General features: G+C 49.5%; 1 protein-coding gene across 5 annotated transcripts in view; it reads left to right on the forward strand.

Annotated features, from left to right (window-relative positions):
* KIRREL3 (kirre like nephrin family adhesion molecule 3) overlaps nt 1–27,959 on the forward strand; it is a 581,266-nt gene that overhangs the window by 389,988 nt on the left and 163,319 nt on the right. The gene's annotated exons all lie outside the window — the stretch shown is intronic.

Consider the following 27,959-nt stretch of genomic DNA (forward strand, 5'->3'; position numbering starts at 1 on the left):
ATTATCAGTTTACCCATGACCTAGATACAGCCCCAAACTTCTCTGCAGTGAATCTAGTGATTCCCAGCTCTCTCTCCTCAGAGTTATAAGAGAAAAGAGGCCATGTTTCTTCACGGCCTGCCATCTAACTGCGCGGGCAAGCCCGCCAACCAAACCCATTTTGTTTCATGATGACGGCACCTTTCCAACTTGCAAGTAACTCAGCTTCTCCTGTTCTGTGGGTCATGTCTGCAACCTCAGCCTCGTCAGGCTAACAGGCCCACTAGAATCTGTGGCCACCCCCCAAAATTTATTTAGTGACTCAACAAAGCTGTTTGGCTGTGAAAGCAAACTCCTAAGTCCCCAACCTCCAACCTGCCTGCTCTGATGGAAAACTGGAAGATCACTTGATGTGGTAAAATAAATAATTTTTAAGTCATGTTTAAGACTTTCTCACTTTCATTTATAATTTAATCTTTAAAACATCTGTGAGGCCAGGCCAAGTGGCTCACACCTGTAATCCCAACACTTTGGGAGGCCAAGGCAAGAGGATCACTTGAGCCCAGGAGTTCAAGACCAGCCTGGGCAAAATAGTGAGACCCTGCCTCTACAAAAAAAATTAAAAATAGCCAATCACAGTGGTGTGCACCTGTAGTCTCAGCTACTTGGGAGGCTAAGGCTCAAGGATCACTGGAGCCCAGGAATTCAAGGCTGGAGTGAGCCATGATCATACCATGAAACTTCAACCTGCGTGACAGAGCAAGACTTTATCTCTAAAACAACAACAACAAAAGCCCTGTGAGCCTCAGTCTTCTCATCTGTAAAAGGAAAATCCTATCACTCACTCTGTGTGTTCATTATCAGAAACAAATGGGATGATGTATTTTAAGTGCTTGATTCTCAAATGCTGGCTCCCTTTTTTGTGCTTACCACTGCTACAACCACCACCCAACCCCTCCAGAGGGAGAGTTTTCTGGAAAGCCTGTATGCCCAACCAGGCTAACAGGAGGGTCATGACTGCATCTGACTTAATTTTCTTTCAAGTCAAGACTTGATTTGGGCTGTGTTTAAGAAGAACGCACAGCTTGTCAGGCAGTGCACCCCATTTTAAAGGAATCACCATTCCCACCAACTTGTTTCTCTGCCTCTTTCCTTTTCCTGTCTTTCCAGCCAATTCTAGCCCCTCTCCCATTCATTCTCCCAAGCCACCATTTCAGCTTTCCTTGCAGCCACCCACTAATGGGCAAGGCCATCTCAGTAATGCATTTCTGTGCCTTTAGCTATGCCATCACTTTGATGAAAGATTTCCTTGGAGCACCCGTTCCTTCCTCAGCTGCTTCCACCTTCTGCCATGTACACTCCTCAGCCGCATGGTAATGCAATCATTGTATCTGTGTGAAATGAACAGACACACTAACACAATGTTTCATAACCAAAGCAGTCATGCATCTCCCCACCCACGCACCCCACACACACACCCAGGGCTTCTCCCTCCATCCTGTCCTGTCCCCAGGGGCATACAAAGAAGTCCGCTCCCCAGACATGTGACCAAAAGGCTTAACGCAGGCAAGTGGCAGGGGAGGCCACAATACTTATTACCTGGAAATGACCATAACTGCTGAGAGAGCAGTGCCATCCCAGAGCCTGTGTAGCCAAATGTAGTAAGGCTCTGCCTCTGGACCGGGCCAACGCCTCGCTGGTGGAATGTGGGGTAGGAGGCTGACAGAGCAGTAACTGGGTGACCTCAGGCTCTAAAAATCTACTCAGCTCCTGGCTCCATCATCACCTGGGACTGTCCTAACTCAATCCATACTTATTGCCATGGCATAACTAGGTCCCCCAAGTGGTTGTCTATCTTCAGCTTGAATACCTCCAGGATCCTGGTGGGCAGGGTTGCATGATGGTTGGGAACACAGGTTTTTTACTCAGACAGACCTAAGTTCACATCCAGCCTCTGCTACCTACTGGCCGTGATTTTGCCCATTCCTTAACCTCCCAAAGCTCTGGTTTCCTTAACTGTAGAGTGGGGTAATAAATATACTTACTTCCTAAAGCATTAGGAGAGTTAAACAAGATAAAGCGAGAAAAGTGCTCTGCATAATGGGCATTCATGACAGTAATTAATAATCATAGGAATGACAATAAACATTTATTGAGGACTATGTCAGGAACTGGATTAGGTGCTGAGAATACAGAGATGAGAAAGATGTCGTCTCATTGTAGAGGAGACTGTCATAAAAGCAGGTGCTAAGGCAGAGGTCTGCACAGGGAATATGAAGCACAGCTCTACATTACAATCCTTCCTCATAATGCACCAAAATGTCTTTCCCCAACTCTCTACCGATGGACCTCCTTCAGCCCCACAGAACATCTCAAATCACTCCAATCCCTCTTCCACATGACAGCCTTTCAGCCTCTTGAAGACCGCAAATCATGCCTCTCCCCAAGTCCCCCCTTTTCTAGGCTAAACAGTCCCAGTTCCGCTCTAAAAATAATAAGCCTACCTTATCTCTCTACATGCCCTTCTCCAAGGAACAAAGCTATTTTACCGGCCCCAGCTCATCCATCTTCTCAGCACCATGAGCCCACAAAGAAAGGAAGATTTACCTGCCCCAACCCAGACCTGATACTAAGAGAAATTCAATTCCATTCAGGATCTCCCCAGAATCTCCCAGCGGAGACACCTCAAACCCCAGCACAGAATCACAATCCCATGATTGTGGCCCACTTGTCTGCAAAAACATCTCACCAACCTTGGCTGGACTGACATCACTGCCCAGCTCATAACATTGAGGAACCAGAAATCTGGAGGAACATCTGAGATCACCTGCACCAGGGGTCCTCATCTCTGGCTTGATGATAGAACCACCTGGGGACTGTTGAGTAGAGACACCAATGCCCAGGTGCATGCACCGTCATGAGAAAGTCTGATTTAACTGATCTAAGGGCTTGAGTATCACTGTAGTTTTCAAAGCTCTCCAGGGCGTTCTAATACACAGCTAAGATTAAAACCCATCCATCTTAGTTCACCCTTTCCTTTTGCACTTGAGAAAACAGCCCAAAGAGTGGAAGTGAATTGTCCAAGGTCACAAAGCTACTTAGAGGGAAAAATAGGATTAGAACTCCTGGCTTCTGACTTCCAATCTAGTATCTCTTTTACTAGGCTACCTGGAAATTAACATTCTGACTTAGGAACTGGAATCTAAGGGGTATGCCATTGATGCCATAGAGAAATCGATAGTAGATCGAACTCTTCCAACCCTTAAAGCCCACATGTTAAACCCCCTTCTCTTTTATAAATCTTCCCTACCCCCCACTTACATCTGTACCCTGTCTTAAAATGTGATGTCAAAATGCCACCCACAAAGGTAGAACTCTATTCAGTTTTCAGCCAAAAGAATTACACAGAAAAGAACCTCATCGTAAATCAAGAGCCAAAAGCAATTCTTAAAACCAAATTAAGGTTCTGTGTATTCAGCAAGGCCTGTTTAGAAATCAGACCTTCAGGTTCACTCCCCTGCTAGATAAAGGCTATGGAGAAAAAAGCAAAAAAAAAAAAAAAAAAAAAAAAAGCAACAGTATTCACATTCCAGAAATGCAATCTGAAATAAATAAGTGATATTTTCTGGCCAAGGTAATGCAAGGGTTTGCGTTCCCAATGTGATGGAGCTACTTTACATTTTAATAAATGCACATCGAGAAAATAATATTATTGCTCTGATATTGGGAGATTTGTGAACATAAAATATTAGAACTTGTCAGGAAGGCATTTATTTTCTTTTTCCTTCTTTCTCTACTGCAATATTCTTTCACCTAATAGAAGATGATTACAAAAATAATTATATCAAACAGTGGCCAACACACACAAAATAAATGGGAAAAAATGAAGGTTATCAGGCATTGGATGACACATGAGCAGGAGAAAGCGCGTGTCCAAGCAGGGGGAGGTAATTGCACATCAATCAAATGATTGCAGAGTGGGTGGAAAAAATTAAGGCAACTAAATGGCTGCTGAATGTTCTGATCCCAGATGCAAATCAGAACATGGATTAGAACTCATTAGCCAAATTATCCATCTCCAATATCCGTGTGAAAAAGCCAAAACTGTAGCTGGAGTTCTGTGTTGGAGAAAATCACCTAACCTTAAAACACTGCCGTGTGCGAGCCTGTAATCACAAACACTGGGATCCATAGCCAGTTTCTGGTGGTTCTGGGACCCCTGAAATGATGTATATTCACACATACGCATTTATCTGGAGATTCCATGGTTTTTAATATGTTTCTAAAGGAGTTCTTTATCAAATAAAAATTAAAATGTAAGGGGGTGGACACTAAATTGGCCTTTCATTTAAAAAAGTCAAATAAAAACTCCTCAGAAAGCAGTTTGGCAGTTCTGCGAAAATTAAACATAGAGTTACCATATGACCCAGTGATCCCACTTCTAAGTATATACCCAAGAGTACTGAAAACACACGTTCACACAAAAACTTTACACAGATGTTCATAGCAGCAGTATTCACAATAGCCAAAAAGTGGAAACAGCCCAAATGTCTAGCAGACGATGAATGGATAAAATGTGCTTATAGCTATGCCATGGAATGTTATTCAACCATACAAAGGAATAAAGTACTGACGCATGCGGCAACTGGGATGGAACCTTGAAAGCATTTTGTTAAGTGAAAGGAGATGGACACAGAAGGCCACATGTTGTATGATTCCATTTATTTAGAGTGTCCAGTATAGGCAAATCCATAGAGCCAGAAGGTGGGTTAATGGTTACCGACGGGGGGACAGAAATGGGGAGTGATGGGTATGGGGTTTATTTTGGAGGCGATGAAAATGTTCCAAAATGAGGTTATGGCCATGGTTGCAAAATGTTGTAAATATACTTGAAAACTACTGAACTGTCTATTTTAAAGGGGAAAATGTTATGTTATATGAACAATATCTCTTTTTTAACAAATGTACTTAAGAAAGACTATCCCCTAAAACTTCCAAGTTCATGAGACAGTTAGTAGCAGAGCCAGATGATAGGATGCATAGCGACACAAGTATGAGATCAAGAAAATTAATCCAAATTGACACCACATTCATTTATTCAAATACTGAGGGAGCATTTATTCTATGCCAGGGCTGTCCATATAATACTCAAATTCTGAGGGAGCATTTATTATATGCTAGGGGTATCCATATAATACTCGAATACTGAGGGAGCACTTATTGTATGCCAGGAGTGTTCATATAATACTGTGGTGAAAAAACAGACACACTCCTTGCCCTCCTGGAGCTGGTATTTCAGCAGGAGGAAGACAGGTTACCAAATACACACCCAACTGTGTAAGTCCATCAGTGACGTGAGTTGTGAAGGAGACGCACAGGCAACACGAGAGTGCACAGGGGCTGACTGGGCTGGGAGGCTTGCTTGAGGAGATGGGCTCCAAGGGGCAGCAAGCGCACATGTTGAAGGAACTGAAGATCCACGTGGACAAAGTCACCAGAGAAGGACAGAGGGCATCGGCAGGTCCTAGAGCGACAGTAGTGCCTACGGTTGATTAAGAATCCGCCCAGCACTTTGGGAGGCCGAGGAGGGTGGATCACGAGGTCAGGAGATTGAGACCATCTTGGCTAACACGGTGAAACCCCGTCTCTACTAAAAATACAAAAAATTAGCCGGGCACAGTGGTGGGCGCCTGTAATCCCAACTACTCAGGAGGCTGAGGCATGAGAATGGCGTGAACCTGGGAGGCAGAGCTTGCAGTGAGCCGAGACAGCACCACTACAGTCCAGCGTGGGCTAAAGAGCAAGACTCCATCTCAAAAAAAAAAAAAAAAAAAAAAAGAATCCGGTGTCCCAGCCTGATGGGTCCAGCCGAGGTGTGATCCATTCCTGAAGCATCAGCCTAGTGGGGCTGTGGATCACAGAGGGAGCATCCACATGCCGACAGCCTCTGGGAGGCTACCGTGGTCTTGGCAGCCAGAAAAAGACTCTGTGATCAGTGAACCCAACACGCGTGCAGCCCAGAGAGCAGCCATCTGTGGGGAGGGCACGGGAATGCAAACGTGGACAAATGACATGACAGCCGCCTTTGGACTCTGCAGGCCATTCCCCTCACGACACCTCAGGATAAAGGGAAGAGTAGGAAACTAAGCAAGTGGAAAACAAAGGAGATGAAGTGGGAAACGTGAAACATGAAAACGTTGTCCTCAAAGTCCAGTATGAAGGAGGAATATAGCTTCCATGCATGTGTGTGCATACCAAGGACGACAAGGAGAATGCAGACTGATGGATCAATCAGAAAGACCACCCTCAAAGAGTGAAAGCAGCCTAGTTCTACAAAAGTCATGATCTCTCAAAAGGAGTTAGACACCAAAAATGTCAATAGAATTGAGAAGGAAAGGAATGGGAGAGGGTGCGTTGGTAGGAACAACAGTAATAGCAGCTAATATTCACCGGGCGCTGTGAGCCAAGAACATTGCATGTATTCTCTCATTTCATTTCCCCACGATCCTTTCTTAGGACTATTCCCACCTCCCAGATTAGGTCTTTGTGACTTCAGTTGAGGAACTTTCCCAAAGTCACACAGCTCAGGAGTGGAGCCAGATTTTAACATTGGGCAGTCTGTCTCTTGCACCTGTACTCTTAGCCTCTAAGGCAAATGGTCTCTTTTTTCAAGAATCTTCATCACAGGTTGTTCAGAGGCTTTCAGATGTGTCTAGCTTCCTCCTGAAGCTTGGAGATACATGTTGAAAAGTTCCAGCTTCCAAATCCCTGCCCAAGTCAAACTGCTAAGGCCAAGAACATCTTGGTCTAAGTTCCACCTTAGGCTTCTGTGAAAAATGATATTCTCAGTTCTCTGAGTGAGAAGCTTCTGCCCTGACCTGCATGATCTGGGGAGACCACTGAGGCAGTTTCAACTGTCTAAGAAAGAAACTGCTCTAAGAGAGATGGAGAGCCTTCCCAGAGATCCCAGGGAAGGATGGATTTCTCCAGCAAGTCTCTGCTCTCCCTTGCCCTGTCTGTAGTCCTGGCACCTGCAGGGAAGAGAATATTCTTCTGTGCTTCAGACATGCACGGTTGGCTCCTTCTCCCCATGTGATTATAGCACCAGTGCCTGGCATTTGTTGAGTGTTCTATGCCCACAGACCTCCAATGCAAACATTCTCTCTCATTATCCCACATTCCCATGAGGTCGCAGGCTGGGCCAGGTTAGTCTATCATCCTAAGTATGTCCCTTCTGTCCTTGAGCCTAACGTGTTCATTTGTGAATATGAAGCATTGCTTGGGAAACTGTTAAAATCCTCTTACAGGCCAGACAAGGAGGCTCATGTCTGTAATCCCAGCACTTTGGGAGGCCAAGGCAGACAGATCATTTGAGGCCAGGAGTTCAAGACCAGCCTGACCAACATGCCGAAACCCCGATCTCCACTAAAAATACAAAAATTAGCCAGATGTGGTGGTGCATGCCTGTAATCCCAGCTACTTGGGAGGCTGAGGCAGGAGAATCGCTTGAACCTGGGAGGCGAAGGTTGCAGTGAGCTGAGATCTTGCCGCTGCACTCCAGTCTGGATGAAGGGGCAAAACTCTGTCTCAAAAAAAAAAAAAAAAGTTAACAGCACAGATTTTGGAGTCAGGTCAGGCCTAACTTTGTAACTGAAACAATGTGTGACTTTGGCCTCATTTACCTAACCTCCCTGGGCCTCAGTTTCTTCATCTGTAAAAGGAAGACAATCATTGCACCTTCCAACAACCTTGGGTTGTTCTGAGGATTCGTTGAAGTCATCTACATAAAATTCTTATCTCTGTGCCTATTGCATCATCAGGGTTCTATTAATGTTAGCTGCTATTGTTCATAATCAACAGAAAAAAACTGACACAGTAAGAATTTGCTGGAGCTGTGAGTGGCTCTCCACTTTTGCTGTACATTAGAACACTGGGGAGCTCCAAAACCTTGTGGTCACACCCCCATACCGAATAAGCTGGAATCTCTGGTTGTCAGGTTTTTCAAACCTCTCAGATAATTCCAGTATGCAGCCAAAGTTCGGAACCCCCAGAACGGGATGTGACCCAAGATCCCAGTTCCAGCTGGATTTTATACAAGTGAATATGCATTGGAGGTCCCCCCAGAAAGGAGCTGAGCTTAGTGCAAGGCTGTCTGGTCTCAGGCACATTCCCCTGCCCCTCTCTCCCAGCAGGCCCCCCACACACTTAACCTTTCATGAAGACTCTCGGCGTCACATTCACCTCAGGTAGGCCGCAAAGGAGACCGTCCTCATACATGTCCCAAGGCAGGAATAACTCTGGTTGCTTAACCACGGTTGTCACACTCAGGAGAGACACAAGGAAATCATAAATAATAGATGCTGCATAAACAAGGTCCAATTAACCCAGCCACCAGCCCGGGGGGAAGACGTGCATTAGCCCTCTCTGCAAGAGGCTAAGGAGAGACATTAGGGAAGCTGCCTGGAGCTTCACAGGTGTGGCTGGAGAGCCTCTCCTTCCGAACCCAACCTTCCCCGCACCCCTTTCTTGAGTTCCGGTCTCAGAGCAGGGGGGGTGTGGGGGGGCGGAAACACAAGCCCAACTGGGGCTGGGCGGTGGTCAGCCCTTGCTGCAGTGCTCCTCAATTCAACACAATTCCATGCAGAGTTGAGTGGGCAGTAACTTTAGCCCTGTCTCCGGGTTAGAGTTTTCCTTTCTCCTAGCACACTAATTGCATCACATTTCTCTTCTGCAATGAATACCCCTCTGGCCTGATTGTTTCTGCTACCCACCCTGTACTCTGACCCACAGGAAATCATTTGTTTCTCAGGGCTAAGAGCAAGCTGCTCTCCAGAGCTGCTTCTCCATCCCCTCCCCTCCTGTCCTGGACATTGGTCTCACCAGGCATCCCCATTGCCCATCTCCACTCCAGAAGTGCACTCCCAGCAGTTAGGCCCCAGGAAATGCAAGTCACATGTGCCAGTTACCAGTTTGCCAGCAGGCCCAACACTCTGCCTCCGGACAGCCCCCTGCCTGCCTCCAGGAGGAGTCCTCAGCACCTCTGGGACCACCATCCCTTAGCCAGGGAGGGCTGGGAAAGGGGCTCCTACGGCAGCCACAGGATTTTGTGTATGGATTAGTCCAGGGTGATTATTGAGCTCAGAAGAAAGCGGCTCGTGATTAAGGGAGCTGTTTGGGGAGGGGAGAGGAGGGAAGAGGAGGGGAGTTTCTCAAAACATCTGCCTGGGAACGTACTGGAGGAATGCCAGACGCGCACCTCCCACAGACAGAGGAAGGGCACCAGGGGCTAAACGTGGTGGAAAGGCAAGGTTAGTGCATTTAATGAGGTGATCTTAGGCAGCTTAATTCAGCTCGATAGCCCGGGGCTAGAGAAGGAGCCCCCGCACAGGAAGTCAGAAGTTGGGCCTGCACTAATTAGATTTCACAAACGCTGCTGTTATTCAGCACATTGTTCCAAACGCCGGCCAGGTGGATAGGAGGCTCCCAGTGGGGGCTTCTGAGACCGCCCCCTTCAGCTGCCTCCTGCTTTTCTCTCCCACCTGTCCTGGCCCACCATGGCCCACCCCCAGCTCCAGCTGCATTCCTGGAATTGGCACCCAGCTCAGACTCCACCTGGGCCCACCCTGTCCCACCCCGTGGGGTGGTCTAAAGGGTGAGGATGGAGCAGCAGCCACCAGCCCTCCTTCCTGGGTTGGTAAGAGACAGCACGGCAGGCACGTGAGACGGTGAGAAAGGCTCTGGAGAGAGTTGACGTGCTCGTTCCTCGGGACCCTGCTGCGATGGGGCTGAGCAGTTGCCCTAGTGCCTGGGTGGGTCCCTTTTCCCCAGACTTGCAGCTGCAAAGCTGACCCAGTAGTGATGCTCCTCCTTGCAGTGGGTGGCAACTCTGTCTTGACTGCAAGTGCTCAGCAACCCTCCCTATTCATCTGTGTACCCTGCAGGGCTAAGCAACTCGGCCCTTCAGCAAATCATTGAGGACTAAGTTTCTCCATCTGTAAAATGGCTAATTGCAGAAGGCCACACAGCAGCAGGGACCCAGATCAAGCTCTTGCAGTAGGGAAGCTTTATTTTGTCCTCACTAGCAGCTGCCCTAAGTGTTACAACTCAAAGGGCAGAGGAAGCCACTTAACACCTACATGATAGTAACAGTGATCAATTAATAACGGCAATAATGGTCTTTGAACGTGAAGCGCGGCTTCTCTCCAGCGGGAGCCCAGTTCCTGCTCCTGAGGGACAGCCCCACCTGCGGAGAGGCTGCTCCCTCCAGTGGAAGGAGGTGGTCATGGTCACCGAGAGTCAGCTCGGAGCCAGATGTGGATCTCTCCTTCCTGATCTCTCTTCCAGCGCTTCCTCTCCCAGCCAAGAGTTCTCATATTCACATTAGAAAGCAGCCCCAGCCATAAAAAACCTGTTCTGTCTGCCCAAAACCACACCAAATGCGTTATGGCGACTTCCTCACCTTGCCCCTCTGGCCGCAGTTTTTCTTCCTGTACAAGGAGGAGGTGAGCCAATCTCGGCTCAGCTACTCCATCATTTCACTGGGTTTAGGGAGTGGAAGCCCCCAGGTATTATCCTGGCTGAGCCCCACCCCCATCCACTCTGATGACCTCCTGGGAGGCCCTAGCTACTCATAAGCCCCACAGCAAGCCCTGTGGTTGATTCTTGGCTGCCAGAGAGAGCCCCTTGGAAGAGAACAACTGCTTAATAAGGATAAACATGTGGCATGCAATTTAAAAACCCTAGAATACCAGGCCGTGTGATAGGCAGGTTCCGAAGCTGCTTACTTCACTGCCTGGCCACCCCCGCCCCTTCCCATCATCTGAGCTTCTGCCCCTTCCCATCCATGGTCCTCCCTTGACCCCCCAAATCCCTTCCCATCTTTAATCAGTCTAAGCTTTTAAAGAAAGAAAAAAAGAGTGCAGAAGGCGGCCAGCATGTAGATGTATGGCACTTAGGGACGTTTTAAGGCCCCTGCAGAGTTCAAGGAGAATGTCCCCAGAATGTTAAACGTGCTCCCTCCCCTGGGTCTCTCCCCTCACTGCCAACATTGAACCAAGTTATGCAGCTTGGAAATTGACTAGAGTCCTCCGGTTCCCTCCCTGGAAGGTCGAGGGTCTCGGCCTGGCATCAACCCCTGGGGTGTGTAAGGTCATCTGGGATGTGGTCTGGAGACCACCCTAAGGTGGGGAAATGTGGAAGGCAGTTCCCAGCGAGCCCGGACTTCCCTCCCCCATGGCCCTGTGAAATCAACAACTTAATAATTCTTAACATTTATTGGGTCTGTGTTCCAAAGGATGTACATGTCATAATTTGCTCATTCTTCACAACTCCATGAGACAGGTATTATTTCCCCGTATTTTACAGACTTGGAAACTGAAACACAGAAAGATTAAATAAATTGTCCAAAGTGACACAGCTAGTAAGTGATACACCCGAAATCCAAACCCACACTCCAGATCCACTCTCATAAACACCATACTAAACTGTGTCTTCATAAAAATAATATTTTAACATTAATAATACTACTGACTCTGATTTGAGTGCCTTAGATGCTGGATACATGCTAAGAGCTTCCCATGGCTTATGTTGGAATGCTCGAAACAGGCTCTATGAAGCAAATATGATCATTAGCTCCATTTTACTGAAGAAACGGAGGCTCAGGGAGATTGAATAATTGACTTAGTTACAGAGATAATGAGTGGTCAACTGGGATTCCTTCTCAAGATGGCCTGTGTCCCTCTGGATCACACTATGGCTCACTGCTCCCTTCCAAAGGGGCCATTCTGTGTGTCCCTTCCCTGAGCCAGAGAATGAACAGGAGGAACCTCCAAGGTTCGCTTCTGCCCTTTGTGCCTCTGATTTGATCCCAGAGGAAAGATGCAATGAGAGGACTCCCTCTGCTTAACTCCCAGGAGGACCATGTCCCCTGCCCTGCAGACCTCACTCTCTACCCATATGCCCCATGCTTTCCCCACCCCATTCCCACTCCCAGCATCCCTACTCAACTCAGCCGGGATGCACAGCTCCAGCCCCAGCATGACGGATATGTATGGCCAAGAATGGCGATGTATTTATTAAGTGAAACCGACAACTTTCATTAACCCAAGTAGACATTATTAAAACGCGCCGGTTGTCTCTGGGAAATGAAGTGCCCAGCACAGGCTGTGAGCAGAGCTCCTACGTGCATGCGCCAAGCTGCTGAGTGTGGGCTGTGCCTCCCTCCTGGCATCCTGAGTCTCATCCATCATGTCCCATCGTGAGCCCCCACACCACCTCTTCACAGCAGTCACCGCAGGACTCCTCCCTCTGAGCCTCAAATCCCAGACCCCAGTGGCCTGAGACCTGGAGACCATGGGTGCTCCATTGCTCCCACTCCCTGCGCCCGAAGATGAAGCTGCCCAATGGGACCCTGATCCTCTACATTAAGTGCGGCACATTATACCTGCCTGGAATCCTGGCAGTGACTAAGGAGGCACCAACTGCAAATGTGACTTTGTAAGATCCCAGGAGTCGGTCCCTAGATACAGTTATCCATGGGGCCCCTACCTGCTGCAGATGGGAGAGCAGGGGATCCAGGAGAAAAGCCAAGAGCGTGGGAGGAGCCAAGGAGAAAGGGCAGGGCCAAGAAAGGCCACCCCCTCGCCAGGCTCGATGTATCGTCTGTGACTATGGGTCTTTGTTGAGGTGAAGGAAGCAGTAATAATAATCTCATCTGCCACTTTGCAATTCACAATGCACTTTTACATATGCCGTTTCCTTTGCTCCTCCTAAGTGTGCTGTGAGGGAGATAGCATCAGCCTGATTTCTCCTTCGTCCCCACGAGAAGAGGGGGCTTGGGGTGGGGGGAAGGGGGAGGGTGTGAAATAATTCTGCTGTGAGGGTCTGTAAAGTTAGCAGCTTGCAGCTCTGGGGCGAGTCTATCGTTGCTTCTTCGAGTCACCTCCTTTCCAAGACCTCCTCTTTTATTATGTTCCAAATGTGGACACCTGGCAAAGCTCAGACACGCTTGTTTAGAAGTGGGCCATTCTGCGCAGCCTCAGACCCCCTGCTGTGTGCACTATGGCTCCAGGCAGTGTGCTGTGGACACCCACCCATCCCATGTGGCCTACAGGACACACCTGTAAGCCGTGGAGGCAGCAGAGGATTTAGAGTGGCCAATAAGGACTGTACTAACACTAACTGCGAACGGCCTGGTCCTCAGTTTCCCTGTCTGGACAGTGAATTTCTCTGTAGGGCTGTGGTGAAGACTAAATGAGATATGGTATACACATTGTCTTGTACAAGCCTGGCACATGGTACATGTTCAACAAATGGTAGCTCTTACTGTTCTTATTAAACGATGCTAGACAAAAATGCAATGCAGCCAGTATGTGTGGAACACTCGGTTTCATCCTGGCTTAGGAACAGAATGCCCCAGACCTTCGGGGTGGTCTCCCTGCCCGTTCCCACGTGTACACTCACCCCTGTCAGCTCTGTGTCCTTGTTTTCGGTTCAGAAATACAGTGGTCATAATACTGGACACCCGGCGGAGATAGCACAAGGACAGAAGCTATTGCTTATTCATCTTTGATTTCCGCAGCCTAGCATCTGGCCTTATGTGAAGGATTATCAGTAAATATTACTGAATGGATAGAAGGGAGGGAGGAAGGAAAAAAGGGAGAAAGGAAGGCAGGAAGGAAGTCATCTGAAAAGTGAATGGATAATGCGAATTATGGCATTCTTTGGCTGATTGGCCATCTCAAAACAGATCCTGATTCCTCTTAAAGATGGGACCATGATGTTGATCTCCAGTCTCGGGGCTAGTGGGAGGAGGGCGAGCTATTTGGGGAGACATGGGTAAAAGCCTTGTATCAGGGAACATGAGTTCTCTCTCCACTCCCTGGCTTCTCCCGAACGTCCCTTCCCATCAGAAACCCTGGTCAATCCGCAGCTACCAGCATCCCAGGGCCAGGTGAGGCAACAGCCCCAGCACGCCTGCCCAGGATATGACTGCTGCACACCAGGCAGGGCCCAGAGACACATGCAGCCATGTGCTGCAAGAGAGAGATGCAGCAGCGCTGGGCACTGAGGCGTGGCTCCAGCACAGCTGCTCAGGGGGCCAAGACCCAAGCATGGTCCTCCCAGTTCAGCATATCTGCAGAGACAGCGTCAGAAGGTGAGGACCAGACAGGGGCCAGCCACTGAGGTTTCTGTGTGCCCCCTCTCTACCCTTCTGTGGCCCTCCCTGCTTAGTCAAGGCCCCCATATCCTTGGTGCCATCTGCAGCTGCCCCAGTCCTACCCTGTCCTGCCTATTATGCCCTCATTCCTGAGGCTCCCGGGCAGCTTCTGCCCCCTCATTCATTGGGAATGAGGGCTCTCATCACAGCGGAGGGAGGTATTTCTCCCCAAACCAGTTGCTGTCAGATGATGCCAGGAGGGCGCCGAGGCTGGCATGAGCCCCCACTTGCCTGCCCATTGGTATTCAATGGGAATGTATTGTTTTAATCAAAGTACTATGCTAAACAGGGAGTCCTGGGATCCTCGCCCTGGCATGGGGCCCAGCAGCTCCAGGAATCTGTAGGGGGATCTCTAAATAACAGTCCACACAACGCACAGTGGATTGATTGTTTTTTGGAGTGTGGCAGACCCCTCCCCTGCAGGGTGACAGTGGGTGAATTTGGAAGAGCATGTTCTAGGCTTCCTTGGTCTGGGCTAGGAGACAGAGTGTCTCCTATTGCTCTCTATGCCTCAGTCAGGCCTCCAATCATCACTTCCTGAGACCTCTGTAACCATAGCGGAGCTGGACAGGCCCACCTGCCCCTTGCCCTGCTGTGCTTTCCTGAGCTGACCTTACCATGGCCTTAAACTTTTCCAGAGCAGCTCATGAAAAGCTCCTCTATTCTTACCTGTCCTCCCAGCCCCGCGAACTGCCCCCGACAGAACAGCAAGCACAAGTTCGGGGCAGAGGGGTTTATCAAGGCTGTGGTGCCAAGGTCTCAGTAAGGATCATAAATTGGAAGCTGGCCCAGGTGATGCGGATCCACAGCTGGGACAGGGCTCCAACCACGGGGCCACACGCCTGCCTTTCTGTGATGGGACTGTGACAGACGGGAGAGATCAGAGGCGTTCGAGCCAAAGGGCCTGGAGGCAGGTCCCAGTTATGTCACTTCCTAGCTGTGTGACCTCAGGCAGAGCACTTGACCTCTCTGGGCCTCTCCCTCATCTGTCAGGGGAGGATGACACCACCGGATGGTCGTGAGGATCAAGTGAGATAAAGTATGTAGACTGGCATAAACCACGAGGCACCGGACAAAGGCAGGTTGCTAATTACTATGGCTTCTGGGGCCCAGGTGGGAAGCACAGAGGACCAGAGGCCAGACTTATGGGAGAAGAGCTAGAAAGCTCAGTCCCTGCAGATAACCCCACACACCACGGGCTCCATAACCCCAAGACCCAAAAAGCCCCAAGGGCTGTGGCCTCCCTGCTGGAGCCACCTCTGACAGCGAGCACACAATGAGCTCCCTTCTTCAGAGCAGCCAGAATAGGCATTCATCAAAAGGCAAAGAGAAACGCTGCCAGGGCTGACCTCTTTGCCACCGCTCCTGGGGAAAGACTTTGTTTTGCGAGAAAGGAGGTGGCTACTCCTCCTCTCAGTAAACAAACTCAGCCATTCAATTAGTTCCTGCGAGGTGTTGATCATGCTATGGGAAAAGGCCGCAGCCCCTGCCTCGCAGCGGTCCGCTTCTGTGACTCTGCCAGGCAAATCAAAGAGGCAGCCTCAGGTGACCTTGTTTCATCTCAGACACACACAGGACCCCTTGTCTCCTAAAACTCATGCTGTCCCATATGCACGGTTCTCAGGCCAAGACCTCCACCTTTAGTCCTGTCCTTAAAAACGGGAGATGGCACGAGGGAATGGAGCTCCTAGAAATGGGCGCGGCAGGGGACGGAATTCAGGGGGATGAAACTCCAAATAGGTGTCCAGGAATGTAGGTGGGGAGGGCGAATGGCATCGCAGGATGCATGAGAAGAATGGAGGGGGGTGGCAAGAGGGCAGAGGGGGCCAGGACACTACGAGGCAGCCTTTCTCTTGATCTCTCAGGTGCCATAAGGAGAAAACCTGGCTGAGTGTTGAGGTAGAAGGCTTCTGTTTACAGCCATCTATCTCCCATAATTAGCCATTTAGGAAGAAAATAGCCTTCAAATTCAAAGGTAAATTGACTTACATTGGGATAATAACGTTTGATTGAGCACGGGAAGTTCATCTTTAGAGTATGAGAGCAAACAAATTGCTTTTCTTCCCCGGTGCTTGGAAAGAAACAAGATGAGATTGCAGGTGCTCCCGGAGCTGTGTTCCCATCGCCTCAGGGCATTAGCAGGCCCAGGGCTGAGCTGCAAAACCCAAGGTGCCCACGGCTGCCGCTCAGTCTCTCTGCCAGTTGTTTTCTGATCCTTGTTCTGGAGGGTTTTAAAATTATATTGCATCACATTGATGCAGCAATCAGTTATTATTGTCAACAAGAGCATGAAGAGACATAAATTCTCTCCCTTAGATAGAGGCTGGTTCATAAATACATTTCTTTATTGCTTCCTAGATTGGAAAGATTGCTCTGTGCTTTGGCTTCCTGGAACATCGGGGGTGCTGGGAGGAGGGGGGACAAAGGTTTTAAATTTCGCTTCTGACTAAGGTTGTGAAATCCTGGGTAATTTCCTGAAGAGGTCACTGGATGCTGACCTTCCTGGGGTAGGAGATCCGTGGAGGGGTGAGAGAGAGAAGGGAACGTGCAAATAATTAAAATAGAATGGTCTGATATAGACAAAACTGATAGGGTGACTGGGAGAGGGAACAGTAACCCTAACTGAAGAAGTCAGGGTCTTTGTTCTCAGAGGAGGAAAGTTTAAGCCAAGCTTTGAAAGATGAGACATGGAAGTGAATGGTCAGAGGTGTATACGGAGCCCTTCCTTGCATACCTTGGATTGTGGCAAAAATTTAAATTTTACTTATATTCCTAGTAGAAACCAGGAATCATCTCGTTGGAGCTCTGTTTCAGCTATGTCTTTCTTCCATTTTCTCTGATCCTGTATGTTTGGAGTAAGAGTAAAGGAATTTGCACCACCCATAGATTTGAGTGTTGGAGTGGGGTGGTTGGTGGAGTTGGGCGGTGCACATGCACCACCCAAGTGGCTAGCTCATGGGTATGAAAGGTTTAAGGACCTAGAGTTTAAATACAGAGGAACAAGGCAAGAAACACATTTCTTCTTAGCTAATAAGGACCTATATTAGTTATCTCTTGCTGTATTAAAATTAGCAGTTTAAGACAATAGACATTTATTATCTCTAAATACGTGTGGGTCAAGAATCTGGGCACAGCTTAGATGGGCCCTCTGCTTCAAGGTCTCTCCCAAGGCTGCAGTCAAGGTGTAAGTCAGGGCTTTACCATCTCAAGGCTTGCCTGGGGCAGGGTTGGCTTCCAAGCTCACTCACATGCTTGTCAGTTGGATTCAGTTCCTTGCAGGCTGTTGGATTGAGAGCCTCATTTGCCCACTGGATACTGGCTACAGGCCACACTCAGTTCTTGTCACATGGGCCTCTCCAATATAGCAGCTTTCTTCATCAAAGCAAGCATCTGAGAAGGAGAGACAGAGAGAACAAGAGAGAGCCAACAGGACAGAATACGCAAACCAGTCTTTTATAACTTAACTAGAGAGGTGATAGCCCATCACTCTCTCTGTGTTCTGTTGGTTAGAAGCAAGTCACCAGGTCTAGCCCATACTCAAGGGAAGGGAGCACACAGGGGTCTGAAAACCAGAAGGCAGGAGTAATTGGCAAGCTGCCCACCATGGGACCTTGGCTGTCCAGTTAAGTCCCCTGATGCTAGTCTAAGAAAATAGAAACCAGCTGGGGTCAACCCAGGAACAGAGCCCTGGTCTTCTGGCTCTTTCTCCAGGGCCCTTCAACCACAGCGAAGGTTACACATCAGAGGGTCATTACTGCGTGGACCAGAGACAGGGGAGTTCCTGGAGAAGCCTGATCAGAGCTTCTATATGCAAGAGCTGTAAGCAGGTCCCCTTCAGAGGCTTGTGGGGATACCAGGTATCTTGGCTAGGCATGAGGAATGACAGACCCCTAGAGGCTTCCACTTGATGGAAAAGACAAATGGGCCCCTACTTTCTATGTGGGCCTCTATGTCTCTGACTCAGATCCAGCCACATGCCAGAAGAGAAAGGGGGTGAAGCAGAGACCCGCACAGGGGAGCTAGAGGAATAAACAGCCCAGGAAGAGCTGGTCACCTTTTCATTTTAAGAGTTAAAAAGAACAGAGAAGAAGAAAAGAGTCAGGCAATGGAATAGCAGGTGCAGCCGAAAGCGTGCCTGCCTCAGAGAGAGTCCATTAGGGGCCAAGACACCGAGAAGGGACAATGCGGCTGAGACAATGGAAGCAGCTGAAAAGCCCTGGAAATCGGGCGTGCAGACTCCCGCTTCTGGGATGTCTTAACAGATTAATAAGGCTTTTGAGGATTTCTGGAAACATTTATATGAGTCAGAGCCCTAAGAGGGGCCAATGTGGGGCTCTTTGAAGCTTCTCTTTTAGCAGCTTGAAACAGCAGATGTCTCTGCACCCAGCAAGGAAGGGTGAGGCCTGGGCAAGCCGGGAAAAGCTATTGTGTCTCTAGAAAATGGGAGCCCACAAGGGGACTTTATAACAGCCATTGAAGTCGGAAGGCAGGCACATTTCTTAGTTTGGGAACAATTATCTGGCCTAACAATGGGAGGGAGGCAGCCACTGCTCAGGCACAAAAACCACGTGATCTTCAGACTGGGGTTGAGAACATTCCAGGAAGCCTAAGAGTGAGCCCTACAGGTCAGAAGTAACGCTTGCAAGACAAAGCCAGAATTATTATTCCCACTGCAGAGGTAAGGAAACCGAAGCTCAGAAAAATTAAGTGACTTGCCCAAAGTCCCTCAGGAGTGAATGACAGAGTGGGCAATCAATGTGTATCAGTTTGGCATTCAACTGGGTGTAGCAGAGATCCAAAGTAAGAGTGGCATAAGCAAATTAGGGATTTGCTTTTCTCTCACATAAAATGAAGACTAGGAGTAGGCGGGCAGCCCTTCCTTAGCACTGGCTTCCATTCTTGGGTCATACCTCATGGTCATAAAATGGCTGCTAAAGCTCCAGTCATCTGCCCCACATTTCAGGCCGGAAGAAGAAAGAAGAGGAAAGGACAAAAGAGGTGCATGTCCCAGGCGAATCAGCCATCTTTAAAGAAACCTACCAGTGATCTCTGAATATTTGCATTAATCACCTCTAGCTTCTTAGGGAAGGCTAGGAAATCCATATTTGGTTAACTTGGGTAACTTGCCACATCAACAATGAGAGTATTGTAATGGTAAATAAATGGGAGAAGGTATATTAGGTAGGCAAATAGCACTCTTTGACCCAAGACCCAAATTTCCTGAATCTAAATCCAAAATTCTTTCCACTTCCTATATGGCCTATTGCAACCATGAACAAAATGTGACACAGACTACTGAGCACTTCCAACCCCTCCAACCCTAGCAAAGTCACTGAACACTTCACCACTCAGAAAGTCCCGCTGCCCAGACATTGGCACGAGCCAAGAACTCCAGGAAAATATTCTTGTGCCTGCTCATTAGCTATTGGCTGGTCCAAATCTCTTCTCTAGGAAGTATGGTCTACTCTGCTCAAATTACCTCAAGCCTCTACTTAGGGGTATAAACCAGGCACAGGTCTTTGCTCTCACTGTACAATCCTCATAGGATGCTATGGGTGACTTAAGTGGCTGCTGTGCTCTACTTTAGACAGAACTGTATTTCCAAATGATACAGTATTGACCAAGGTAGGTAGAAAAGTGAAGACAGGAATGGGTGCAGAGGATGGTGACCAGCTGCATACATTTTTGTTAATTCCCCAGCCATCAGGGGTAAGTTGCCACATTCTGCCCCATTGCTATGAAGTTTTATTCCATGTCAGGGACTACAAGGGCTCCATTTTTCACTGGCACAGCAAACAAGGGGCTCCACAATCCTCTGTTGGGGAAGGCACCCGAGAGAACTTTGGGACCACTTGCCCTTTGAGACCGAAATAGTCTGGAGCTCCAAGTGGGAACTGTGAAGCTGACGGCAAAAGAATGTGACAGGGTTGTCCTTCCCACCAGCTTCCTCTTTCCCTGTTTCCAAATTTCTTCCTGTGACATTTCAAGTTACAAGGCTCCCATCTCAGGACTTTGACTTTGAATGTCTTTTCATATTGACCTTAAAGAAGATGGTGTCGTCAGTGACCTTTTTAAAAGACCACGGGGACTTAATTAAAAACTAAACTTGGCCACTTAATTCAGATGGTCCTGTCGACTCCTCGGCACTGATGTGAACTCAGCCTTGTCAGCTTGCAGCGGGCTACTGGCACTGCCCTTTGGTGTCCCGACATTGCGGAGCTGCAGAGTGACAGGCGGGCTCTGGCCCAGGCTCCAGGACCAGCGAGGCTGCTCTTGGCGAGAGAGGGCCCCCTGCCAAGGGCTCTGATTGGGTAACTCGTGCTGGGAACGGCCCTCCAAAGGGAGAGAATGGAGGCACAGGGATTTTGGTGATGGCTAGTGTAGATCAAGGGAATTTCTCAGAGGTCTGCCTGGCTACCACACTCCAAAATTCTCCTAGGTCCCTGCTTTCCTCTGAGTGACTTTGTAAAGAGACTACAGCCTGTATAATGCCCCATCCTGCTACCTCCTGCTGCTGTAAAGATTCTAGAAACTGGTAGATGGATCTGCAGACACTCATCCTCTAGGCCAGGAAACTGCAGCCCAGGCTCTGTCTCTCTTGCCCAGGACCAGAGCCATCAAACTCATCTGGAAGACCAGGCTGGATGTTTGATTCAGTTCTTTTTACCTTATTAATAGTTGCTTTCATTCCCCCTTCCTGGAAGAAGAAAGCTGGGCTCAAGATGCATAGGTGAGCTGTGAAGAGCTTTGTGCTCCTAAGACAGAATGTAGAGCTCCACGCAGAGATACCTCCTCCCCACTCCTGCATGCCTGCCAGAAGTCAGGGAGCAGAGTCACTTCCCAGAGAAAACCCATCTCTTCTTTACCCAGCCACATCAGATCACTGTCAACTCAATGCAGCTAAGAAGCATGGCAAGAACATATCTTGGCCCTGGGGCCGAGGTCATCACATTCCTACCTTCCCCGCTTCAGAAGGGACAGAGTATAGTGAAAGGAGACCTACAGTCTGGCACTTCCCTCACTAACTGGCTGTGTGACATTGGGCATGTTACTTTACCTCTTCAGGCCTCACTACCACCTCTAAAAATAGGGCCAATAATTTGTGACTTATCTGCAGATGATGATCTTGTAGGTTTCCTTTCACTTACATTTGTTTGACAATGTACTCAGCATCTACCATATGCCAGGTGCTGTGTTAGATCTAAGGACAAGGCAGTGAACAGAGCATTCTTGTTGGTTGCTCCATGGGCGTGAGCAGTGGATGTCAGAGTTCCTGGGACTTCATGACAGGTGACTCTCGAGATTGGTGAACAGCCTATGGAGAAGGCAGCTCAGCCACCAGCCAGGCTCGTAGGGCTTTCCGTTGGGTTCACCAGAGCCTAGAACAGAGAGATTTATCCTGGGAGACTTTCCTGCCTTCCTAGGGGCCAAGGGCTCCCCACGTGCTTGGAGACCTCAACCACTTTCCTCTGCTCCTAAGGGAGGAAACACAGCACCAGCCTACATTCTGACCCTTAATCATCATTTATTACAATTCTTTATGACCATACACACACACCAAAGAAAGCCTTTGAAAACCAGATGCTGCTTATGCCAGCAGAGCTAGAGAAGGTTCTGGAAAGGATGTCCTGGCTGGCATCTGTCACTGCTGGTCATCTGGAGGCTTTGTATGCCATCAGGGCTTGTCAGTTCTTGCTGTCCCCTATCACTCCTAAGGGGGTGGTGTGGCCTGGCTGCAGGTGCCTGGTGGCCACTGGGTCTCCTTGGGAGAAAAAGAACTCATTCTAGTCCTATCTCTGCCACCGCTGCGTGGCCTTAGGCACAGGACTCATAGCAGCTGAGTCCTCAGTAAGATGATGCTCACAATGTATCCCTTACCAGTTGTTGTGAAATTAAATGAGATAATTCAGATAAACACTTGGTAAACTAAAGAGGCTCAAATCAAGGCCAAGTTTAGGATGAGGAAGACCTTTATAAGGGAGAAATAGTCCAAGACCGGAGTCGTCAGCTGAGACAGGAGCCACACAGAGCCCCCCAATCCTGGGCGATAAACCTGGGACAACTAGCCTGCTGGGCTCCACTTTGCCAAGGGCCCTGCCGGCTCCTACACTGCCCCCAGCTCCGGATCTCCAGAGCCAGGCTAGAGAGGAGGCTGACTGCATTTCTCCGGAGCCAGGCTGGAGAGGAGGCTGACTGCAGCTCCTTTGTCTGCCCAAAGTGGACATCCACCCTCTTCAGCCCCTCACCCGCCACCCCCTCCACAAGTGGGTTAAGAGCCTTGGAAAGAGAAGAGAAGGTCGGTGAAGTGGCTCTCAAGTGCTCTCAGCCGGGCTGACAGCCCACAGGCCTTGTCACCATCCCCACAGCTGCATGGAAACAGTGCCACGGCAGCTGGGGGAGCTCTGTGCCCATCTTCAGGGCGCGCTCAGGACGGGGTGCCCCACGCCTCACAACCCAGAAGGCCCCTGAGGGTCCGAGGGCCCAGAGCAGCTGCAAAGTGACTTTCACCAGGAGACATTGTTCCCCCTCCCAGGGGCCAAGGCCAACTGGGGCAAAACGCTCAGAAGCACGTGGCGGAAATGCTAACAGAAAAGATCGAGCAGCTCCCAAACGCAGGTTCCATCGCTGAGGCTTCAGAATTTTATATGAGCTTTAGGACAATGACCCCTTCTATGTTCTGTTCAGAGTCTGCCTTTCTATGAGGACCTGTGGCTGGACGGAGGAGAGTTGGCCAGGAGCATGGGTTAGAGAATTTAAGAGCTGGCCTTAGAGATAGTTTCTGCTGTGGCCTCATTGCACTCTTAAAGGCACCACTCATGAGGCCTCTGAGGCCCAACAAGGATAAATGATCGCCAAGATCCTCCAGCAGTTGAAGGCCCCGTGCTATGTGGAAAGAAAGAAGGAAAAATGAGGCTAAAGGAATTCTAAAGTTACACAGCGAAAAAAGTGGAAGGAGCTGAGATTTGACAGTTTCCAGCGATTCCAAACTCATGCTCTTTCTCCTACACCCTGTAGCTTCTCCAAGAAGATTGGAGTCTAAAGGGGGCAGAGTTTCCTCAAGGAGCTTGTGGTCCAATGAGGGAGATGGAATTCATCCAGGTGGAAAGGACCATAACAAAAAAAAAAAAAAAAAAATCACAGTACGCCATGAATCCTGTGACTCTGACCCAGCCCCCAGCCCTACCCTTCACCTTACTGTTAGTTTTCACCAACTCCTCCATCCTTCCCTCCCTTCCTCTTCTGCCCGCCTTCTTCTCCAGGTAGATAAGTCCCACAGCTTACTCCAGACCTCAAGGCAGACCCTGTGACCAGGAGGGAGGGGTGGAGGATGCGGGGAGGATACACTGCGTCAGTGGACAGAGGGAAGGGAGCCTGGGGATGTGATTTCTTTTCTCCAGTAAAGCAGAAAGTGAAGGGCAGGAGTTTCTGCAAATGTCATCTCTTTGTTCTCTCTTTGTGATTTGTCAGTCTGGAAGCATTCATCTGCATCCACCACTGAACAGAGCACAGACCTAGCCTTGCCCTCTGGGTGGAGGGGGACAGTTGTATCGTCCCACTGGATCCCCTGAGTCTCGCAGTGATGGCAACAGTGCAGTGGGCTAACCTGAGCAGCCTCCTGGAGGGGTGATCTGAGAACCATGACTCAGAACCTGGCTTCCCAGCTTCCTAGGGTTCACAAATCCTCTTGAGAATCCACTAAAAGCTATGAATGTTCTCTCTCCCTAAGGCTTATATGCACATTCACTCAGAATTAAGGAATTGCACAAGTTCTGCAAATCATTCCACTCCATGCAGGCCCAGACCCCCATGGATGACCCCCATTCTAGACTGTCTCATGCATACAGGGCAACGCGGCTATGGAGAAATGTCCAGCAGGCAAGCAAGTCAGAGGAGAACAGACAGCAGGCCACAGGCCCAGCCGGGTGCTCATTGTCCACCTGTACCCAGAGGGGGTTATAGCAGGCTGGGTGGTACTGGCCTGCCTACTGCATCCACTTAGCATGAGGCCCCCTCCCTGGTCCCCACAGTGGGCAGGGAGTGGCCGTGGCTTGGAGCTGGGGACCGTGTGATGAGGCTGCTTGCTGCCATCAGCCAGAGAGAGCTGGTGGTGTGGAAATGCTGGCGCCCCTGCAGCCTCCCGATAACGGTGCTAAATAAAGGTAATTTTCAAGTCACCAGTTAACAATGGCTGAGCGCACAAGCAGTGACCAATGAGTCAGTCAATTACAGGATGAGCTGTGGGGGAACTGCTCTAAAGAGCCTCCTGGCCCATGGTCTGCACCCACACAAGGGTGACCTGCAGACGACAGCATCCTGGTTCCGTGGTAAGCATTTGCTTCCCCAAAGCCCTGGCATTTTTCCTATTGGAGACCCATTCAGACAAGCTGCAAGTCGGCTGAAGGGGTGGGAGCTGGAGGCTTCAGGCCTAGAAGCCCTTTGTGCAAGCCTCCTAACGTGGCTGGACCATGTGCCTGCTCCCCTCAGCCCTCCCACCCCAGCCAGCTCCTAGCCCCCTCACAGGAAAGAAACGCACGCCAGGCTCAGCCCTGTGCTCTGAGCGGCAGCCTGCATCGATTCTCTCAACAACAGGCCTTTTCTGCCTGAGCTGAGTGTCTTGCTCCCAGCCCTTCCCTGCTCTGACCACGCCCAGCTCAATACCGCAGCTTTCTCTTCCCACAGCACACAGAAAAAGGCCTTACCTGGACTGGTGCCAAACTCACGTCTTCCCCAAGGCCTCCCCTGATGTGCCTCCTGGGCTCCTCACCCTGGCTTCCTCCTCCCTTCCCTCTGGCCCCAGGTGCACTGCTTCCCGCACAGCAGGCATGCAGAGTGTACTGTGTGGGTTTTTTTGCCGTGGTCCTTTCCATCCTGATGTATTCCATCTCCCTCAATGGACCAGAAGCTCCTGGAGAAAACCCTGCCCCTTTAGACCCCAATCTTCTTGGAGAAGCTACAGGGTGTAGGAGAAAGAGCGTGAGTTTGGAATCCCTGGAAACTGTCAGATCTCAGCTCCTTCTACTTTCTTAGCTATGTAACCTGAGACTTCCCTTGGCCTTGTTTTTCTCATTCATATAAAGGGAACAATGGTACCTTTATAGTATTGTGTTGTTATAAGGATTCAGACACAGCATTGTATAATAAGACATAGTATTATAAGGATTAAGACATAGTATTTCTCATCCATATGAAGGGAACAATGATACCTTTATAGCACTGTGTTGTTATAAGGATTAAGTTATGGTGTTGTTATAAGGATTACGACAATAACTGTTTGGAAAATACCTAGAACAAGGCCTGAGGCATCATAGGCACCCAGTACATGCAAGTCCCCATCCCAGGGGCTCGACAAAAGGTCCTGGAATGTTATTTCATGGTCCACCTAGGGCTGTGAGCAAGCCCTCAGCTGTCCCAGGGACTCCTCTCTGGAGAGTCCAAGGGCAAGCGGCCCCCAGCCCTGGCACTGCACCCTGAAGGGTGTGATAAGGGTGGGAGCTGTTGGCCTATGAGAGGCCTGTGTTGCTTGGGCTCCAAGGGTGGTGAGGGGGCCCAGCTGCTGACTCAAGCCTGCCTTTCCCCCTGCCAGGACTTCCTACTTAGCGGCCAAGTATAAGTTACTTAAACTTTCTGAACTTCAGTTTCCTTACTGGTAAAACAGAGCATGGTCATATATATGACAACATGATATGAGCTGTAAAGAGCCTGACTTAGTATCTAGGACATGGCAGGTGATTAAGAAATTGTAGCGATATTTATAGTTCTCCTGTTCCTCACCCACTTCAGGCCTTCAGGACAGAGAGCTTTCTCTGAACAGCCAGATCCTTCTAGAAGCACTACCACCCTGATGGGGCCCCCAGAGCTGACCTCGGGTCCAGGTGCAAGGCAGAGCGTGGCTGGGATACACGAGGCCGGACAGGAAGAGCGTGTCTGAGATCTTGGGCAAGATGTAGAAGCCCTGTGAGCTGCCATTTCCTCATTACTGAGAAGTGCAAGTTACGTGTGCAGTAATGCCCTGGCTGTTATAACCAGCTGGGGCCAACCTTGCACAAACCTCCCACCAGAAAACACAGGATTTCACCCTAAGGGATGTATGCCTTTAGGTTAAGGGATTCTCCCGGTGAAGGATTGTTACCTGTGGAATACAGCTGGTTACAAGCATCCAGCCAATTGTTAGATGTTAACACCTTAATATAGCATTCGAATCAGATCACTTTTGGGGTGCAGGTGTGGGGGAGACAGGATCTCCTCCCTCTGTCACCCAGGCTGGAGTACAGTGATGCAACAATGGCTCACTACAACCTCCACCTCCTGGGCTCAAGCAATCCTCCTGCCTCAGACTCCCAAGGAGCTGGGACTACAGGCACACACCACCGTGCCCAGCTAATTTTTGTATTTTTAGTAGAGACGTAATTTTACCATGTAGCCCAGGCTGGTCTCGATCTCCTGGCCTCAAGTGATTCGCCCGCCTCAGTGGCCTCCCAAAGTGCTGGGATTACAGGTGTGAGCCACCGCACCCAGCCAGATCACTTTCTAATAAGGCAAATCCTCAAGAGAATGGGTGAAATGAGACATACAGGACAAATTTTGATGAGAGAAGGAGTGGGGAGAACAGGGATGGAAGACCTGGCTAAGATGGCCGGGGAGGGAGTGGTCCCAGGAAGGGCAGCTTCTGCTACCAAGGTATCTAGGAGGACAGAGACTACCAGCTGTGTCCCCAGCCTCCTTGAGCCTGGTGCAGCAGCCCCCACAGGCACAGCTCAGGCACTAATTACACCCTCCATCACTTTCCCACTGAGGCTGAAATGGAGACAGATCACTCACCGTGCAGTGGCAGTGACCTTCACAGACCATTTCTCCTCTTTCCAGCCCCCCACTTACCTGAGACCATGTTCTCTTTCGTCTGCTGTGTCCACGGTGAGCCACAGCAGGGCCACATGCAGCCATGGCAGACACAGCCCTTGAGGTGGGGACCGCTGGGGTGTTGCAGACCTCAGCCACACAAAAGGTCTGCCACAGCAGCTAATTTCTAGAAGACTTGGGGATTTAAGGCAGAGCCCTGCAGACAGGGCTGGCTGAAGAGCCCCATAGGAGTCGACTCTGGGGGCTGGGGGCCCAGGAAAGTGGGTGTAATCTTAGACTGCATTAATTGCAAAGCAATTTTTAAAACAGAGGGAGGTAATGTTCTTCTGGGCTTTGCTTGATCGGGCTGCATCTGGAATTTTGGGTTCAGTTCTAGAAATCAATTTGAAACAGGGTATTAACAAAACAGAATAACCAAGGTAGTTAAGGTCAAAAGACCATGTCAAATGAGGAAGAGGCAGGCCTGTATAATGGTTAGGTATGCAGACCTCAGAGTCCGGTTCCTGGGTTTACATTTGAGCTCAACAAATGCTCAACAATGTAAGCCAGAGTCAGTATTCATACTGGTGTTGAGATCAGCTTCCGAAGGACTGTGGCATGCTCTGCTGCAGTGGCCCTGGCTGGTATTCAGAGGGAGCCCCTCCTCCTAAGGATGGGGCACAGCAGAAAGAGGAGCGTTCGGGAGTAACTGAGCAGAGCTTCAGCCAGCAGCTGGGACACTAGGCAAGGTCCAGCCTCAGCCCCAGGAGGCAGGGATGAAATGCCAGCAAGTTCAGGTGAAGTGGCAGGATAAAGTGGGTTGAGTCGCTGGCACACCTCCCAAGCTTCAGTGACTGGTGCACTAGTCGGGAAACTGAGGCTGGGAGGTAAGGGGCTGCACTCATGCCCTATAGGGACATCTGTG

This window comes from Nomascus leucogenys, chromosome 15 (genome assembly GCF_006542625.1).
Source record: "Nomascus leucogenys isolate Asia chromosome 15, Asia_NLE_v1, whole genome shotgun sequence".
NCBI lineage: Eukaryota > Metazoa > Chordata > Mammalia > Primates > Hylobatidae > Nomascus > Nomascus leucogenys.